Genomic DNA, 6,648 nt, shown 5'->3' with positions numbered 1-6,648 from the left:
TTACATTAGATCACAAGCAGTTATGTTTTGTAATTTAGATGACGTTATCTGATGACGCCAGAACACCTTCGTCATTCGTATATGGAAAAATATAACTAATGGACATATGGCGACCTTTATAGTTCTTTAGAGTACAATCACTTAACTTGTTGACTTACTGCCTAAAGACTCGGGCAAGTCAATACAAAATTTGCAATTATTATTAATTTTCTTTCTATATCCTAATTCTATAAATAAAGATAAGAAAATGGTAGGAAGTTGCCCCACAAAAAAAGTGTTAGGAAACTACTCCACTCAAAAAGGTAGTTACTTCACAACAAACATAAAATACAGGAAGTTATTCAGGAAAGTAACCCCTTAATCAATAAATACATTCTCCGTAAATAATAATTTTGTGTAACTACATATTACTATGGTAGTACAAATCAACATACATGATACATAGTCCATTATTGAACAAAGAGTAAAAAAGGGAGGAATACTATGAATCTAAACTTAAAGAGTGAAATGTACATGAAAATACATCCATTCTCCTATAGGAGTCAATAGTTTACTCGTTACTCTATATAAAATGGAGTAAAATTTTAACAATACATAATTCAATCCCAAATATCATACACTTTCATAATCATGGAGTTACACCAACGTAACACTACAAAAAATGCCACTCACTCCGATCAAAATCAACCCTTTCCGGTTAAATCCTCGAGTCGATGGAGTTTGCCGTGCAAAGCAGTTTACTTCATCGTTACACTCTCCAAAAAAGCTAACAAAAACACACATCTCTACAAAAGAGTACTCCTCCGTTCTCCGTCTTATGTAGTCCTTTATGTAGAATCTGATTCTGTTTCTATCCATAAGAATGTACAAGAATCGTCGTCGTTGTCGTTGTCATCATTGCCCTTATCCATTAACCAACAAACCCTCACTTCCATTACAAGAGAGAAGAATCTTGAATCACTTTCGCAACTTGGCGGTGTTAAGCATCTTGCTTTAACACTAGGAACCAACAATGCACTTGGTGTTGATAGCACTAACGCTCCTGATATTTTGCATCGAAAGAGTGTTTTCGGGTCTAATTGTTTCCGAAAACAGCCTAATAAAACTTTCCTCAGGTTTGTATTTGAAGCATCAAAAGACACCACAATTATAATACTTTTCATATGTGCAAGCCTCTCTTTGGGGTTTGGTATGAAGCAGAATGGCCTAAAAGAAGGGTGGTATGATGGGGGAAGCATCATTATTGCAATATTCCTCGTCGTTTCGGTTTCTGCTATCAGTAACGCCAATATACATCCATCTTTGAAATAGTTGTGGGAGATATTGTTTATTTGAATATAGGAGATCAGATTCCGGCTGATGGGTTATTCTTGGATGGATACTCCTTAAAGGTGGATGAATCAAGCATGACCGGAGAAAGTGATAATGTCGAAGTGGATGAGAGGAATAGCCCCTTTTTGTTCTCTGGCACAAAAGTGACAGATGGTTATGGGAGGATGTTGGTTACTTCAGTAGGGATGAACACTACATGGGGTGAAATGATGAGTTCGATTACTCGAAACATGGATGAAGAGACTCCATTACAAAAACGGCTTAATAAACTCACTGCATATATTGGTAAGGTTGGGGTACTTGTTGCATCACTTGTTCTTATTGTAATGTTGATTCGGTATTTCACAGGACACACTTTAGATGAACATGGAAAAAGTGAATTTAATGGATCGAAAACGAGTACTAGTGATGTAATGAATGCAGTCATAAACATTGTTTCTGCAGCGGTTACCATTATTGTTGTAGCCATTCCAGAGGGTCTCCCCTTAGCCGTGACTTTAACTCTGGCTTATTCGATGAAGAAGATGATGGGAGATAATGCTATGGTGAGGAAACTCTCTGCTTGCGAAACTATGGGTTCGGCTACTACTGTATGCACTGACAAAACAGGTACACTCACTCTTAACCAAATGAGTGTCACTGAATTTTGGCAGGGCAGAGAAGTGGTTCAAAACCCCTTCTCTTTATCAGTATGTACTTGAGTTACTTCATCAAGCAGTTGGCTTGAACACGAGTGGAAGTGTCTGTCAATTGGGTTCTGCAACAGTTCCTGAGATATCGGGAAGTCCGACTGAGAAAGCAATCCTAAAATGGGCTATATGTGATTTGAAGATGCAGATTGAAAATTTGAATAAAAATTTTGAAGTTCTGAGAGTTGAGGCCTTCAACTCTGAGAAAAAGCGAAGTGGGGTTATGGTTAGGATGATGAGTGATAGTAAAGTAGTACAAGTGCATTGGAAGGGAGCAGCAGAGATGATTTTAGATATGTGTTCGAGTTATTATGATCAAGGAGGGATGCTTGTGAGGTTGGAGGAAGAAGATAATATATATTTTCGGGGAATAATTCAAAGTATGGCAACAAAAAGCCTAAGATGCATTGCTTTTGCTCACAAACAAGGAAACGAAGGCGATGCCACACATCAGCTTGATGAAAGTGGCCTAACTTTGTTGGGTATAGTTGGGTTGAAGGATCCATGTCGGCCTGGTGTCCGAGAAGCAGTAGAATCATGCAGCAAAGCAGGGGTTAGTGTGAAAATGATTACCTGGGACAACATTTTCACTGCAAAAGCTATTGCTTCAGAATGCGGAATCCTTGATGATCAATTATTACATGAAGAAGCTGTCATAGAAGGTATTCAGTTCAGAAATTACTCTCCTGAACAAAGAATGGATAAAGTTGAACACATTCGAGTAATGGCAAGATCATCCCCATTTGATAAGCTCCTCATGGTCCAGTGCTTAAAAGAAAAAGGCCATGTAGTGGCAGTGACAGGTGATGGCACAAATGATGCTCCTGCACTTAAAGAAGCCGATATTGGGTTATCAATGGGCATTCAAGGAACTGAAGTCGCAAAAGAGAGCTCCGATATAGTTATCCTAGATGACAACTTTGCTTCAGTTGTCACAGTCTTAAGGTGGGGTAGATGTGTTTACAACAACATCCAGAAATTCATCCAGTTTCAACTGACAGTAAATGTTGCCGCGCTTGTAATCAACTTTGTTGCTGCAGTTTCATCAGGAAATGTTCCTCTGACAGCAGTCCAACTGCTGTGGGTGAACTTGATCATGGATACTTTAGGAGCATTAGCTTTGGCAACCGAAGAACCAACTAATGATCTTTTATGGAAAAAACTCCTGTAGGAAGAACTGAGCCACTCATAACCAAAGTCATGTGGCGAAACCTCATTGCACAAGCCTTTTATCAAATGACCATTTTGCTGATCCTACAGTTCAAGGGTCAGTCAATCTTCGGAGTAGGGGAAAAGGCGAAGGACACACTCATCTTCAACTGTTTCGTGCTATGTCAAGTGTTTAACGAGTTTAATGCAAGAAAGCTGGAGAAAAAGAACATTTTTCAAGGTATTCTTAAAAACAGATTGTTTCTAGGAATAGTTGGGATTACTGTTCTTCTTCAAGTGGCAATGGTAGAATTCCTCAAGAAATTTGCAGGTACTGAAAGGTTGAATTGGGTTCAATGGTGCGTATGCATAGCACTTGCTGCGATCAGCTGGCCCATCGGTTGGCTCGTAAAATGTATTCAGGTTTCTGAGACGTAGAATTCCTGCCATAGACCATTAAACAAACATCAGTGTCAATCTGACTCATGATAAAAGAAAAAGTTTTTGCTGATATTAATCTGAGTCATTGCATATACTTTTTAGTCAGTGGATCTAGAATTGTACAAATTAAAACTTTATGGAATAGTTTGTTAATAATGAAATGCTTTTATTTAACTCCAACTTTATAGCAAATCTACATCAATATGCAATTAACTAATATCAATCCAGACAACAAAGTGACTTTTTTTTTCTTTCCTTACACCCTAAAGCTTGTATGCATATCATTATGTCAAGAGTTGAGTATTGTAATTTTACACTTTCACTCTATTTTTTTAAGCAATAGTGTTTACTTTTGAGTCTTACAAAAAAATAATATTAGGCTGGCCCATCTATTTCATTTAGTCTTTTTTTGAAAAAAGCACACCCTTCCCCTGTTTTTTCTTCTAATTAATTCAATATTCTTGTTTTTTCATCCACCTATTGCAAGTAAAGAAACAAAGGGGAAAAGAGAAGGAAAACAAAGAGGTGGCTAAAGGGCAGGGTGAACTCGAGCAGGACCGGTGCTTATAGAGTAAAACATATGGTTCCAAACTTCCAAGTTTGATGTATAAATCATACTGGACTTGTATTAGAAGATAAGCCTAAAATCCAAACATCAATAAATGAAAATACTAATTTTGTTGAGTTTAACCATTCAGGTAGAAACTCTTTGACGCCGAACTTGAGCCCCAATTCATCAGATAATGTAACCAATGCTTTCACCTCTGTGGTAAGACAATCTAGACTTATATGACATACAAAAAATAAGTATCTAAAGAAAATTTTACAGGGTCTTCTAACAAAAATTCCACCTCCACAAGTTTCAAAGACCCTTTTATCATATTTTGACATGAAATAGTGCATGTACATAATCTACCACGTATACAGTATACATCCAGGTGAACTTAAAGGTAATCTAATGTCTCAATATTAGCAAGTTCTCCCCTTCATAATCCGAACTCTTGTAACAATTTTGGCATAATTACATGTGAAGAGATATGTTTGGCTTATTGCATTATAAAGTATATCTTGAAGAGGGATTTTAAATTTCCCTTATTGAAGAAAGTAAATTTCAAAATATCCCTTTGGTTGCTATTTTTAAGTGAATATGACTCGAATTCTATCTATCTTTATTATACAAAGTACCATCTTAGTGGGAATTATTGCTTGAAACAGGGCAACTGTAAGCTGTTCTAAGATTACAACTTAAGGTGCCACCCACCTTAGTCAATTCTATCATCCATTTATGTCCAACAAAATTAAATACATCTTTCCCACGAATGCGATTATTTCTTCATGGAATGGGACATCATTTAAATCAAGGCTTTGCCCTCTAAAGAAAACTACTGTAATTTGTATTCCAACAATCAAATAAAATCATATGAAATGTACCTTTTGCAAGCGAGCTTCAACTGTCATTCTAGAGGACGACTTTGCTCCTGCTGTCTTGCTTAATCTGCATTTCACAGAACATTCAGTCACTTGATCTTCAAATTCCTTGAAATACTATCAAGGATCTTTATCACATTACAACAGCCGTAGCAGTCTAGCAGGCAGTCCTAGGCTCGAGTAAGGCCAGGTGCAGTTCTAACTGCTAATATAGCTACTCACACTACAACTTTTCGTGATTCTCAGTATAACTGTTTAGCATCCTTAGATCTAATTGTCATAATTAAGTAAAAGGATTGTGGTTCTCGATTAAGTTGAACAGTTATGGCCAACGATTCTTGGAAGATTGAATGTATCAACATTACCGCATTACAGATGCATAGACAGATAAGTAGATAGGACAATTAAGCTTTTTATAAGCAGCAGGCACAATGAGGTAGGCATAATGAGGTTTGCCTAAGTCATAGAGAAATGAGGCACAACGAGGCGTGCCTAAGTGTTAGAATCCACCTCTAATCCGGTGTCAGAACACTTGGACCGTGACACTAAGCCATAGAAAATTTTATTTATAGCGCCTTAATGTGCCTTTAGCCTTTTTATACAATGGATGTATAGTTGTATACTTGTATTTATGAACAATATGAACATATAATTTTCTTGACAGGTTTGAGAACATTCTTACAAAATGTAGTCCTTCCTTACTATGCACAATGATATATGTAGTACTAAATAACAAATATAATACGAAATTAACAATCAAAGCTAATCTGAACAAATGATCAAACAACATTTCAAAAAAAAAAAAAAAAAAAAAAAAAAGTAGGCAATTCACCTAGAATTCAAGTTATGAAGAGGCCAAGAGGTTGAGGAAGGGTGCAATTTTACTGACTCTCACATGTAGGGGAGAAGAATATAGGCGGGTGTAAAATTAAACTTGTACTCAAATGGCGGCCTCAAGCCGAAATATTAGGTGCAAATTATGAGGGCTAAGATTTGGGTGGATTCATTATTTCAGATTACTTGCATAGTTGCATAGCATATGGGAATTGATTATCAAAATTTAACCAAGGTTAACTTTCAAACAAAATAAAATATATAAAAAAAATCCACTCCTCCACCAGCCAGCCAGCCACCCTCTCCCCCTCCCCTTTCACTGTCGACACCCAATTGCCTTGCCCACCGACGCAAAGGCTTCCCTCACAAGCGAACCCCAAAAACCTCCCTTCTCCGTCCCCACTACGAGCCGCCCCCAAACCCTAAACCCCCACTTGACTCGTGTTTTAGGGTTTAGGGTGGTTACCAGGTGGGGTTTTAGGGGGGGCGCAACTCGTGGTGGGAGGAACGGGAGGAGGAAGGGGAGGGGGCGACTTAGGGGTGAGGGTGGGGTGGGGGAAAGTCGATGGTTTAGGGTTCAGGGTGGGGGCTTGGGTGATGATGTAGATCGGCGCTGGGGAAGCATGGGTGCCAACAGTGGAGGGGAGAAGGTTGGGCTGATGGTGGAGGGTTGTTTTTTATTTTTACAAACAGAATTATTTAATTATTAGAAAACTAACCATGATTAAGTGTTTAATTTTTATTTTTTTATTTTAAATAGTTAACCGTATTCGAG

The 6,648-nt window shown here is 37.8% G+C and overlaps 1 pseudogene; it reads left to right on the top strand.

The window, feature by feature from the left end:
- Window positions 1-384: 384 nt before the first annotated feature.
- Window positions 385-4,075, top strand: LOC110708423 (annotated as a pseudogene).
- The last annotated feature ends 2,573 nt before the right edge of the window (window positions 4,076-6,648 follow it).

This window comes from Chenopodium quinoa, unplaced genomic scaffold (genome assembly GCF_001683475.1).
Source record: "Chenopodium quinoa cultivar QQ74 unplaced genomic scaffold, ASM168347v1, whole genome shotgun sequence".
NCBI classification, from domain to species: Eukaryota; Viridiplantae; Streptophyta; class Magnoliopsida; order Caryophyllales; family Amaranthaceae; genus Chenopodium; species Chenopodium quinoa.
Note: the sequence above shows the minus strand (reverse complement) of the source record. Positions and strands in the feature narration are given on the sequence as shown.